We start from the raw sequence: 14669 nt of genomic DNA on the forward strand, positions 1-14669 counted from the left end.
AAAGGAGAATTCACATCATGTAAGCAACATTTGCATCATGTCATAGTAGTTTCTTCTTATAAGGCAGTGATGGCGTTCCATATTACTGTCATAAACAATAATTATTACAGACCAGAGTCCGTACCAGTAGTTTCTTGAAACACCATTGAGGTAAAACATCCATTGATGGTATCAGCCGGATTTGAACATGAAATCCCAACATCTTAACAGAATTAGAATAGAAAGATATTCTCTTACGTTTACGAGTTAGACTCCCTTTACCAGTATATTTACAATTTTACATAATTTTGTATGTCAAAATAACCAATGGGATGCATTGTAAAGTTTAAATAGGTTTTCCCGTTTGAATGGTTTTACACTAGTTTTGGGGCCCTTTATATAGCTTGTTGTTCGGTGTGAGCCAAGGCTCCGTGTTGAAGACAGTACCTTGACCTATAATGGTTTACTTTTATAAATTGTGACTTGAATGGCATTCATACCAAATCTTCCTATATCTAGTAACTGATATACAGGTCAAAACCTTTCATCTTCTAATACAAAGATGTCTATATATATATATATATATATTATTAATTCGTATATTTTAACAAATTTGATTCGTTAAGGGTTAGTCACATTTAAACTATATTTTCGAAGGTAGAGAGAAAACGGCGGATAGCAAAACGCATATTGACCTGCAAAAAGCATATTGCACGGTTATTTTTAGAATATCTAAAAACCAATATACTTTGTGACGTCATGTAATGAATTTTAGGATATTGTTTAACGTTTTGAAACACATGATATCTGTGATCGATTATTTGACGAAAAAAATATTCAAATACATATAAGATTTGTATTTTCTTGTTAATTCGACCTGTTGATACTGTTTATAATGCTTTTTTGTTATTTTTTATTTATATGGATCTTGTCTGTACACCAGCTTTGATTATTTGTAATATCTTCAATTTTTCACTTATTCTTACAACATTTGTATAAACTTCAAGATTATAAAAAAAAAACGTTTTTTTTCTAAAGTTAACATTGATTGGTTAAATATTTCTCAGTCATGTCCTGCGTTTGAATTTGTTTGTTAGCTTTTTGGTCATGAATGTTTGTCTCTAATATTTAATTAACTGTGCATTTGTATTCAGATATCGCAGATCAAATTTATTCGTTCATTGTTTAATCATACGTTTTTTGATTGAGTTAAGTCTGCCAATTGATATTTTATCGTATGTTTTTCTTTGTTGTGATGTTATGCTATTGTTTCAGAAAAAGGGAGAAGGTTTGGATCCATTAAAACGTTTAATCCCGCTGCAAATGTTTGCACCTGTCCTAAGTCAGGAATCTGATGTACAGTAGTTGTCGTTTGTTTATGTAATATATACGTGTTTCTCGTTTTGTTTATATAGATTAGACCGTTGGTTTTCCCGTTTGAATGGTTTTACACTAGTAATTTTGGGGCCCTTTATAGCTTGTTGTTCGGTGTGAGCCAAGGCTCCGTGTTGAAGGCCGTACTTTAACCTATAATGGTTTACTTTTTAAATTGTTATTTGTATGGAGAGTTGTCTCATTGGCACTCACACCACATCTTCCTATATCTATTTTAAGATGTCAAAAAATAAAAGTAAATGAAATAACATCTAATATTTTGTTATTGTCAAGGAGACAATGTCATATCTTTAAAATTCCAACAAACCTAAATGACGATTTTGATACATTTTTGTACAAATATGGTCAGAAATTAATAATATAACAAATATAGCCTTTGTATGAGGTCAATACAGGATATATCGACCCAAAGAAGTATATCGACCTCGGACTTCGTCCTCAGTCAATATACTTCTTTCAGGTAATATATCCTTGTATCGACCTCATACAAAGGCTATATTTGTATAATATCAATTTGCTATGTACTAGTATGTTAACGTTTGTTTTTTTGTTGCATTTCAATGTTTCTGTTGTTCAGTTGTTTTCCTCTAAATGTTGAGGTGTTTCCCTCAGTTCTAGTAACCCGAATGAATTACGCTTAATTGATTTAAGATTATTGAACAGCGGTAAATACTAGTCATACTGTTGACTTCATTTCATTTGAACTATCGGATAGTATCGTTTTTGAATTATAATAAAATAGTTAATATTTATAAAATTTGAAAATAATTTCGTTTATCCGTCTCAGAGTTCAAACCAAACAGATAATTGCCCTGATATTATATTTATTTACTGTTATCTTTTCCAGAAAATCAAAAGTCTTTACTTTAATCTACAATTGATAGGATATGCCTGTTGCTATCTGCCATATTTGTTTTTTTGTTAATAAGAAATGTTGTAGGATATTTTTTTTTCTCATTTGTCATGTCGGGGCCTTTTAACACGAATATAAGTACCTGCATGCTAAACAATAATGGACACGGAAAGATTAACCTGCATGCTAAATTAAAGAAAACAAAAAGAAGAAACTGCATAGTCAGTCGTTAGAATCGAAATAAATTTAAAAAAAACCAACAAAATAAGATTATTTACCTGTATCAAAAATAAGTGTGAATTGACAGAAAAATAAAACCACAAAGTTAACTAACATTCAGGTTCACGTGTTGCGTTTCTTTATTTAAAGCTTGTTTTCATACGGAGTATAACCTTTTTCTATCCGTACTTGTTTATGAATTACTTTCAATGTTGTTTTAAATCTATTAATAGTTTTGGTTAATACTTCAGCTGGCATCTAGGCAGTGGATTCCTATATACTTTACGGCACCAAAGGTATTTTTACACCAATAATCTTATATATTCTTTCTTGATGTGACCAATATCCCAAATATTTAAATATGGTTTCTTATATTATTTACACAACTGTAGAACTGTGTACTGCATACCTAATATCTATTTTTAAACATTACTGTAAACAGGTAAACAGGTAAATACCAAAATGTTCATTATGGTTTCTAGTGGTGGGGATCGTGTTGCTCTGTCATTATAATTGTTTGCTTTTTGGTCTTTTTCTGTCTTTCAGTTAATCTGAAGACTTATAACTGGTCTCAGTCTTTTGAGACAACGTCTGGTATTGCTTGTATTGGACTGTTGGATTGTACAAATACACATTTTTTTTGTACATACTCAGACCGTTCGCCGTTCTTTCGTTTGTGTGAATTGACTAATTGTTATAGTTCTGATATAACCCATGAAATATTTGTGACTGGACGTCGAACAAACAACAATCATTCAATTTAACATTTTGCCAAAGTTTAAAGCCATCTGCAATCACAATCTAGCTTTTTGTGTTGTTTACATATTCCAGACAGAAATCTACTAATTTCATCTCGATATACTGAACAAATCGTATTTGTTAAAGTCTCGTAAAATTCTTCACTCCAATCGTATAAAGATAATTTCAGACACTATTATTCTAACATTTCACATAAGAAAGTGAACTTTCTCCTAATTTATTTTGTTGTTGTAGATAATGGCGAACTATCCCATCAACGTTTATACAACCGTCTTCAAGGACGATATTGTTCAACAACATCAGCAGATAGACGATTTAGGAAAAGCTGGACAGTGGTCAGAACTTGTAGAATTGTTGGAAAGTAGCGGCGAGCTTGTAAATTCAAGCAGACTTCCAGTGAAGGGAGATAATAAAGGTCCTGCCTGGTATACGCCTCTTCATTACGCAGCTGACTTAGGTGCACCGGAACACATATTTAAAGATTTAATACGACTGGGTGCATCGAAAAGTATGAAGAATGCTGAAGGTCAAACCGCTTATGACATTGCAAAAAGTAAAGGTCTTGATAAAGTTATATTGGACCAATTAGTGATTCCAAAGAAAATAAAACAAAACGCCGCTGCAATTGAGAAAATGGAAAAAGGCTTACACGAGGTCATCAATAGTAGAGTTAAAGACTTGATAAAGGGAAACGGACAAGCTTTACCTCAACTTTCTCTATTATTTGAACATGGAAGTTTTTATTATCCTGTACCCGGAATGTATGGTGGTTTTAGTGTTAGTGAACACGACGATGGCATCCAAGCAGATAGCTGGATTCGTGTTTGTGGCGGAAGTGAACAAAATCACGTGGTTAATAAGGAAGGCAAAGTTACTTTATTACCAAATGACAATCCTCTTTAATTACTAGCACATGAAATAAAATACCTACCTCTTTAATTGTAGTAGTCAATATATATACATATTTAAGACGCATGCAAGTTTTGTGATGCAACTCATTTAAAAAAGATGGAAGATACTAAAGGTACATTAAAACAATCTAACATGCAACACAATATGACAAACAAGAAAAACTCAAGACTAATCAACATGAACCAAATAAAACCAACAAACCAAAGGTTACCTCATATGCTTCAGTAGAAGGGTAGATATTTCCTGTTACAAATATGGTACCCGTCATGTAACACATTGTTAGTTCAATTTAGATTATGTCACAATCTAGGAAGAGAGGAAGAAGGTGTTACAGCTTAAAAATTATGACATATCTGTGTTCATCGGTGACACAGATATTCAATAGCGGTCAACCAACTGATGATGACGTTAGATATAACGTATCAATTGATAAAAGCGTTTACGGGAAGAGAAACGAGCATTATTTCCCCTTAACTGCCTTTGAACTACATATATCTGGCAGGCATGATAGATTCTATAGGATAGTATAGGAGTTTCCTCCTTCGACAGTACTGTGATAATGCATTCTTGAGAATATATTGACTGTCCCTATGGTATCTTTCACCCCTCTTTTTCACGCATGGCTATTACATCCCTTCATATAGTGCAAAATGTCAACAAGCACGGCTACTTATGACCTTCGGGTCGTGAAAGATTTCAAGAACCTTGGCTACTTATGCCCTTTGGGTCGTGCACTATGTCAGCAACCTTAGCTTATTATCACATCCGGGTCGTGCACGATGAAATAACAGGGCTACTAATTTTCCCTTGGGTCGAACACGGTTTCAGTAAACATGTCTTCTAACCTAGTTCTGGTCGTGCACGATGTTAAATCCTTTGCTATTCATTTCCTTCCGGTCAACAAACTTGGCTGTTAGTTCTTTTTGTGTCGTACACGATGTCAAAAACCTTGGTTAATAACCCCCTTCGGTTCTTGTGTGATGTCAATAATTTTGGTATTGTCAACAGCATGGCTACCTATTCCATTCGGTTCGTATACGAATGAAGATTGTTTCAAAATTCGAAATCAGTGACAACCGTTGTATGCATTAATGATTCTGCAGTCGACATTTCTACTATACGAATAAATGGAAGCGATACGCGTGTAGTGCACTGGTAGTTATAGTCTCGTGATATCCTGCTTCTGTTGCAAGCGCATGAACAGTTATATTCAAATCAATGTTTACATAACAGATCAATTTGGGGTCCTTATTACGGTCTGCGTTTTAGTGTTGTCAGTTTCATTCAAATGAACATATAAGAGATAATGATAGCATTTAAAAAAAATCATCACTTTCAAACACTGTCAAAAATTTTGCATAAACAGTTAACTAAAATTTTCATAATACTATTCAGAAATGAATTTGAATATGTATCATGACCGTTTATTTTTGTTTCTATCTTTTAAAGACCTAAGGCAACTAGTGCTTTTACGTCTTTTATTATGCAGTAAATACAAAATTTAAAAAAAATTAAATTTTCACATGTATATAAAATTATTAAATATTTTTCTACACCTAATTTATGAGAGGGGATAGGAGGGGTCCCGATCCCGAAATCCCAGGTTTAAAAACACCAAATTCCGAAATCCCGAGTTCCCGAAATTCGAAAGAAGAATTCCCGGATCCCGAAAGGGTCAATCCCGAAATCCCGACTTAAAAACACCCGATCCCGGAGTCCCGATAAAGGTCCTATCCCCCCTCATTTATCCCTCAGTTTGGAAAAGTATGTTCCATTGACACAATATTTTTTGTCCAATCACATTGTTCAGATACACTGACGTCAGTAGGGTATACAAAAGAGCAACCTAAATACTGGAATGAAAATACTACCGTGCAGCTGCTACCTTTAATGATTTGAAAGGGGGGGACTATACGTTAAAGATCAATGTTAAATTGCATGATAAAAGCAACAGAATGTAAAATGTTGCTCTGTACTTTAAATATACAAAACAAAATATCACTCTGTACTATCGATATACAAAACAAACTTTTGCTCTGTACTTTCGATATACAAAACAAAATATCGCTCTGTATTATCGATATACAAAATAAAATGTTGCTCGGTACTTTCGATAAATAGAAACACAATCCTGGAATTACCAGTTTTACGTGTTCATCATTAACCCTTGGATTCATTTGAGCACTACATGTCAAGTCTGACAATTTATATTTCTCTAGAGAAATGTCTTTACAGAACTTGTTAACATTCTTAAATTACAATTGTCAGATACCAAATAACTATTTGATTTGTTGTTTATTAGCTCAACAAATACATGATTGAAAGTTCGTCTCTGAAATGTCAAAGATAAGAATATATACTTCTGATCCGGAAACATCGAATCAACTCTGACAACAAACATTGATGTTTAATACTAACAACCCTGTGAAGAGTAATTAACATCTATACAAAGCCTATTGGTACTAACAGCACTGTGAAGAGTAATTAAGACCTATACAGAGCCTAATGGTAATTGTGTCTCATTGTTGTCAACATAAAATTCTTTACAATCATTATAACTTGTCAGATGACATGCGTGAGCTGTAACTGTTTTACAAATAATACAATATAACGGTTTGGGTTGATGTTATACACTCCCAACAGCACGTTAAAGCTGAACTTTGAAGATGAACATATATTTAGAATAATAATTGTTAAGGGTTGGTGTTATAATCATATGTTTCTATATTGAGGAGATAAAAAAGAAATAATTTAGATTGTGTTACCGCCCTTACATCAACACACAAGATATATTGAGGCGGCGCACATGAAATAATACAATGTAATTGTTTAGGTTGATGTTATACGCCCTTACACAAGCACACAAGCTATACAGAGGCGGTAAACATGACACAGTACAAAGTAAATGTTTTAGATTGATGTTTTACGTACCAGAATTATATATTTCTATACCGAGGTGATTGGAATGAACTATTTCAATGTAATTGTCTAGGTTGACCGTTATGTGCCCTTACAGCATACCACAAAGAATAATTTTTATACGACCGCAAAATTTGAAAAATGTTTCGTCGTATATTGCTATCACGTTGGCGTCGGCGTCGTCGTCGTCGTCGTCGTCGTCCGGCGTCCGAATACTTTTAGTTTTCGCACTCTAACTTTAGTAAAAGTGAATGGAAATCTATGAAATTTTAACACAAGGTTTATGACCACAAAAGGAAGGTTGGTATTGATTTTGGGAGTTTTGGTCCCAACATTTTAGGAATTAGGGGCCAAAAAGGGCCCAAATAAGCATTTTCTTGGTTTTAGCACTATAACTTTAGTTTAAGTTAATAGAAATCTATGAAATCTTGACACAAGGTTTATGACCACAAAAGAACGGTTGGGATTGATTTTGGGAGTTTAGGTTTCAATAGTTTAGGAATTAGGGGCCAAAAAAGGGCCCAAATAAGCATTATTCTTGGTTTTCGCACAATAACTTTAGTTTAAGTAAATAGAAATCAATGAAATTTATACACAATGTTAATGACTACAAAAGGAAGGTTGGTATTGATTTTGGGAATTAAGGTCCTAACAGTTTCGGAATTAGGGGCCAAAAAGGGACCCAAATAAGCATTTTTCTTGGTTTTCGCACCATAACGTTAGTATAAGTAAATAGAAATCTATGAAATTTAAACAAAAGGTTTATGACCATAAAAGGAAGGTTGGTATTGATTTTGGGAGTTTTGGTCCCAACAGAATAAGGGGCCCAAAGGGTCCAAAATTAAACTTTGTTTGATTTCATCAAAATTGAATAATTGGGGTTCTTTGATATGCCGAATCTAACTGTCATGACTGTGTATGTAGATTCTTAACTTTTGGTCCCGTTTTCAAATTGGTCTACATTAAGGTCCAAAGGGTCCAAAATTAAACTTAGTTTGATTTTGACAAAAAATGAATCAGTTAGGTTCTTTGATATGCTGAATCTAAAAATGTACTTAGATTCTTGATTATTGGCCCAGTTTTCAAGTTGGTCCAAATCGGGGTCCAAAATTAAACTTTGTTTGATTTCATCAAAAATTGAATAAATGGGGTTCTTTGATATACCAAATCTAACTGTGTATGTAGATTCTTCATTTTTGGTCCTGTTTTCAAATTGGTCTACACTAAAGTCCAAAGGGTCCAAAATTAAACTTAGTCTGATTTCAACAAAAATTGAAATCTTGGGGTTCTTTGATATGCTGAATCCAAAAATGTACTTAGATTTTTGGGATACGATTGCTTTTAAGCAATCTGTAGACTTTTACCGTTGACTCAGGGCTCATTCCCTCACGTCAACCGTTTTATTCTAAACATTCAGCAACATCTCATATTCTGATGATTGTCTTGCTTTAAAAGGTAAAAACAAGCAAAAGGATTGAACATAAACAACTTTCCTGTAATGTTCTTCTCATAATCTTCATGTTTGATTTTTCCCTTGACTTATATGCGTGTTTTTAACAACACGGAAAATCAGAATTAAGCAGTATTTATATTTAGTGTTTTTATAAATTTAGACACACGTCAGAGGGAATTCCCCAGTTTTGATAAATCCGAGAGTTCTTTGAATTCCGATAATTCTATTTCTGTCATATAAGAACTGAAGTGGAGTTTTTTTTATATTTTACCGTTATGAAACTGATACTGTACTCTCATAAAGAAATTGAGACTCATTCATCATATCATAAATTAAATAAACGTTCTCGTCGCGGGTTTGTTTATGTATTAATGCGCATGCGTATAGTTTTGATTTCAAGGGGTATCAGATTGAGTGGTTGTTCTGGATTCCCCGCTTATTAATTAATTTGAAACTCATTGGATTTTTTCTATGTCTGCCTGCTATTGAGGGTTTAATATTGTTGATGCATAATTTAAAATCATATGCACCATTTAAATTAAAATCAATGAAGTTTTACCTATAACACCCCTTTAGCCGAAATGGAGTCTTCCATATTATCGTTTCGAGTTGTCTCCCTTTCAGAAGTATTTCCCGTCAAAATCGTCAAGAAAAATTAACTCGTTAGATGTCGACAGAAGAAAAGAAAGGTAATCCTCGACCATGGACAGCTGTTGATACCATAATGGAGGAGATATCTGTTGCAGTTTCAATCCACACTGAAGATGAAAAGGATCATCCAATTATGACACATCTCTGGTCGAGTTTGTACGTTCTGAGGAAATTTCTATTACATCAGAAGAAGTCAAAGGAGACCTCTTGTTATATGAACATTCAGACCACACTTATGCAGCAAAAGAACAGCCATTTGAGAATGAAAAAATATGTACGCTTGAATTTGATTGCCATGCTGATTTTTTTCTTGCACCACTGGAAGGCACAGAGCAACTGATTACACAATACATTTGTAATTGAGATATTTGCAGTGAATGAGACACACAATGAACATGAAGAACCTTGCCTTTCTCCCATTCTCCCTTTCAGACTTTATGCAATTTATTACAAGTTAGCATCAATGATACATGTACATATATCCTTAGCTGTACAGATACCGAAATTTGCATACAGTTGAACTGTACCAGATCAGTTGCAGGGAAATTAGCACGAAGCTCTCAGTTATCAGTGACTGCTGTGGAAAGTAAACTTGGAATTGATAGCACACAAATAAAACACAATAAGTACATTGCTCGTACACTTGTATCCAGGATTAGCTATTTTTAAAGTTGAGTGACTATTCAGATTTATATTACCTTTGCATGTGCAGTTGAATTAGTTTTGAAAGTAATACTATCCAGCTGTACCTTGCGGTCATAAAACTTTCGAGTCAGTTTTTTTGTACTCATACTCGAAAATCAACCAATGAAATTGCTTGATTTCTTGTTTCGAGCATGATTTTTGTGCTCCAAGCACTGAGCAAAGTTTTATGCCTTCAAGGCCAGGGCTGCCAAAAATGCGTGAGACTCGCGCATGTTCATGCTTTTTTGCAGCAGTATCCTTGGATCAATTTTTTCCCATTTGATCTTTTCTATTTTGGCCAAATCTCACGAATTTGCTTAATGAAAAGTTGGCAGAACTGCTATACATGTGTCAATGAAAACTATATGGCAATCGTATCCCTCAGAGCATTCTGCTCTTTGATTTATTATGGGCCCAGTTTTCAAGTTGGTCCAAATCAGGATCTAAAATTATTATATTAAGTGTTGTGCAATAGCAAGTCTTTTCAATTGCACAGTATTGCGCAATGGCAAGAAATATCTAATTGCACAATATTGTGAAATAGCAAATTTTTTTTAATTAGAGTTATCTTTCTTTGTCCAGAATAGTAAGCAAGAAATATCTAATTGCAAAATATTGTGCAATAGCAAGATTTTTTTATTAATTGGAGTTATCTTTCTTTGTCCAGAATCAACTTAAATCTTTGTTATATGCAATATACAATGTATATTCACTTTTTACTACCAACTGATAAATTATAATAAATAACATTTAGTGATAACAAGCAGTTTTTTTTTACATCTTAATATTTTATGATGTATTTAAATGAGTAGTTATTGTTGCAAACTCCATTAGAAATTTTAATTTAGATTAGTTTTGGAATAAGGGAAAGGGGGATGTGATTAAAAAAATTGGGTTCAATTTTTCTCATTTGAAATTTCATAAATAAAAAAGAAAATTTCTTCAAACATTTTTATGCCCCACCTACGATAGTAGAGGGGCATTATGTTTTCTGGTCTGTGCGTCTGTCCGTCCGTCTGTCCGTTCGTTCGTCCGTCCGTTCGTCCGTCCGTCTGTCCCGCTTCAGGTTAAAGTTTTTGGTCAAGGTAGTTTTTGATGAAGTTTAAGTCCAATCGACTTCAAACTTAGTACACATGTCCCCTATGATATGATCTTTCTAATTTTAATGCCAAATTAGAGTTTTTACCCCAATTTCACGGTCTACTGAACATGGAAAATGATAGTGCGAGTGGGGCATTCGTGTACTGAGGACACATTCTTGTTTTGAGAGGATTAATATTCAACAGCATAGTGAATTGCTCTAAGAGAAAACAAAAATTTTAAGTTCATTAGAACACATTCATTCTGTGTCAGAAACCTATGCTGTGTCAACTATTTAATCACAATCCAAATTTAGAGCTGAATCCAGCTTGAATGTTGTGTCCATACTTGCCCCAACCGTTCAGGGTTCAACCTCTGCGGTCGTATAAAGCTACGCCCTGCGGAGCATCTGGTTACACCAAAACTCAAAACAATTTCTTCAAAACATTTAGAAGTACCTGTCTATGAATATCACAAGCTTGGCGGAACATAATACATGAAATAATTCTGTTTTGTATATCGTAGAACAGAGCAACATTTTGTTTGTATATCGACAGTACAGAGCGATATTTGGTTTGATCATGCAATTTAACATTGAACTTTAACGTATATTTTTCCAAATTCAAATCATTTAAGTTAGCACGGTAGTATTTGAATTCCAGTATTTAGGTTGCTCTTTTGTGTACCATACTGAAGTCAGTGAATTTAAACAGTGAAATTGGACGATACATACTGTATCAACTGAACAGACTTTTTCTAACTGGTGAAAAATATGAAACAATTTTACATACAAGTGAAAATGATGTTTTGCGAATTTTAGTGAATTTTATATTCACTGCATGATAAAAGAGGGACGAAAAATACCAGACGGACAGTCAAACTCATAAATCGAAAATAAACTGACAACGCCATGGCTAAAAAATGAAAAAGACAAACAATAGTACACATAACACAACATAGAAAACTAGAGAATAAACAACACGAACCCCACCAAAAACTAGAGGTGATCTCAGGTGCTCCTGAAGGGTAAGTAGATCCTGCTCCACATGTGGCACCCGTCGTGTTGCTTATCTGGTAACAAATCCGGTGAATAGTATAATTCGGTCGATCACATTCATGAAAAAGAAGGGGATTGTAGTTACGACGTAAGGAACATATCCGATATCATTTGTGAAACGGTTATTCCATAATGGTCAACCAACTCGTGATGGCGTCCGTAAAATTGACGAAGGGATGATTTCAACTTCACCATTTAAAAGACATAAAAGCACTAGTGATCGTAGGTTTTTTAAAGATAGAAAAAAAAAGTGAACGGTCATGATACATATTCACATTCATTTCTGAATAATATAATAAAAGTACTTCTGTTAACTGTTTATGTAGAATTTTTGGCAGTGTTAGAAAGTGGAGAAAATTTTAAAAAGGCTATCATTATCATTAAAGGGCCAGAAAATACTACTGTCCCCGTTCAATTGAATTTGAATGAAATTGACAACATTAAAACGCAGACCGTAATGAGGCCCCAAATATATTTGTTATTTAAACATTGATTTGCAAATAACCATACACTCGCTCGCCACACAGCAGATACCACAAGACTATAAATACCAGGGCACTACAAGCGTATCGCTTCCATTTATTTGAATAGTAGAAATGTCGATTGCAGAATAAAGAACCATTAATGCATACAGCAGTTGTCACTGATTTCTGATCTTTAAACAATCTTAATGCATATACGAACCGAATATAATAGGTAGCCATGCTGTTAAAATCGTCAACGACCCGAATGGTATGAAAAGCCAATGTTGTTGAAAGCACACAACACCCGAAAGGGATTATTAGCCAATGTTGTTGACATGGTGCACGACACGAAAGAATTAATAACCAAGGTTGTCAATCGGAAGGGAATGGATAACAAAGGATTTAACATCGCGCACGACCAAAACTATATTAGAAGACATGCTTATTGATACCGTGTTCTATCAGAAGGGAACGGATTAGTAGCCATGGTTATTGAAATCATGAACGATCCGGACGGCTTAAGTAGTCACCTGTTGGTGACCTTCTGCTGTTGTCTGTTTTATGTTCGGGTTGTTGTCTCTTTGACACATTCTCCATTTCTATTCTCAATTTTATTGTTGACATTTTGCACGACCTGAAGTGATTGAATAGCCATGTGTGAAAAAGAGGGGCGAAAGATACGAGAGGGACAGACGATGTATTCTCTAGAATGCATTATCAACGTACTATGGAAGGAGAAAACTCCTATAATATCCTATGGAATCTATTAAAATATGCATGCTAGTTATCTGTAACCCAAAAGGCAGCCATTGGAAAATATAACTCGTTACTCATTCTGTAAACGCATTTATCTGTCATATATGACACCATCGTTAGTAAGGTGACCGTTTTCAAATGGTCTATTTCCCTTGATCAAGTCTTTAAATCTACTATTGATAACCTCGTGTAAACCTTTTTCCATTTTCTTAATTGCAGCATCGTTTTCTTTTATTGTCCTTGGAATCATTAATTGGTCCAATATAACTTTATCAAGACCTTTACTTTTTGCAATGTCATAAGCGGTTTGACCTTCAGAATTCTTCATACATTTTGACGCACCAAGTCGTATTAAATCGTTAAATTTGTTTTCCGTTGCACCTTAGTCAGCTGCGTAATGAAGAGGCGTATACCAGGTAGGACCTTTATGATCTCCCTTCACTGGAAGTCTGCTTGAATTTACAAGGTCGTCACTACTTTCAATCAATTTTATAAGATCTGACCATTGTCCAGTTTTTTCTAAATCGTCTATCTGTTGATGTAGTTTTATAACATCCTCTCTGAAGACATTTGTATATACGTTGTTCGGATAATACGCCATTATCTGCAACAACAAAACAAAATAAAAGCAAAGAGACTTTCTTATGTGAAATATCAGAATAATATTGATGCCGGCATACAAGGATGGTAGGGAGATATTTTTAAAGGATTAAAACAATATTTTACCTAATTTTTCATATCTTTTAAATGAGGTAAAATTTGATTAGTAGACTAACAAGATATAAAAAAGAAGATGTGATATGATTGCCAATGAGACAACTATCCACAAAAGACCAAAATGACGCAGACATTAACAACTATAGGTCACCGTACGGCCTTCAACAATGAGCAAAACCCATACCGCATAGTCAGCTATAATAGGCACCGATAAGAAAATGTATGTTTCATCATTTTACGTTATTTTGAACAGCAATTTCGTGTCATTCTTCATTTCAAAATGAATTGCATGAACTGTAACAAACATGATGACACACGTTTTCGTAGGGGTGTTAAAGCGTTCACCTTGCGTATTAATTAAGGATGAGGCACTTCCGCACTTCATACAAAATGTATTTCGGTCAACGCTTTTACAACCCAATGAAAAGAAACATTAAATTCTTAAATTAAAATTTAGACGAAATTTAAATTATAAATGTACGAAATAACAATGATGATTGTAATGATTTTATGGTCCTGGTCCTGCCAAGAATTAAATTGATAAGATTTATTTGGGGAATGGAGATGATATCACCTGTCTGAACTTTTGATGTTTCATTTCAATATTTATAAAATGTTTTTTTCTGTTACAATCATGATGTTTTGTTTTATGTGTACATGTACATGTCTTGCTGCCAATCAATGCCCCTTGATTGGAAAGATAAATATTCTTATTCTTATTGTTAATCTATTGTGGTTCAAACAGTCTAAAAAACCTAGCATTTAAGAATG

General features: G+C 33.9%; 1 long non-coding RNA gene across 1 annotated transcript; it reads left to right on the forward strand.

The window, feature by feature from the left end:
- Window positions 1-2645: 2645 nt before the first annotated feature.
- LOC143074957 (uncharacterized) lies at window positions 2646-4144 on the forward strand. The gene is made up of 2 exons (XR_012978193.1): window positions 2646-2742; window positions 3440-4144. It is a non-coding gene; the product is annotated as an uncharacterized LOC143074957 (long non-coding RNA).
- The last annotated feature ends 10525 nt before the right edge of the window (window positions 4145-14669 follow it).

This window comes from Mytilus galloprovincialis, chromosome 5, assembly GCF_965363235.1.
Source record: "Mytilus galloprovincialis chromosome 5, xbMytGall1.hap1.1, whole genome shotgun sequence".
Taxonomy (NCBI): domain Eukaryota; kingdom Metazoa; phylum Mollusca; class Bivalvia; order Mytilida; family Mytilidae; genus Mytilus; species Mytilus galloprovincialis.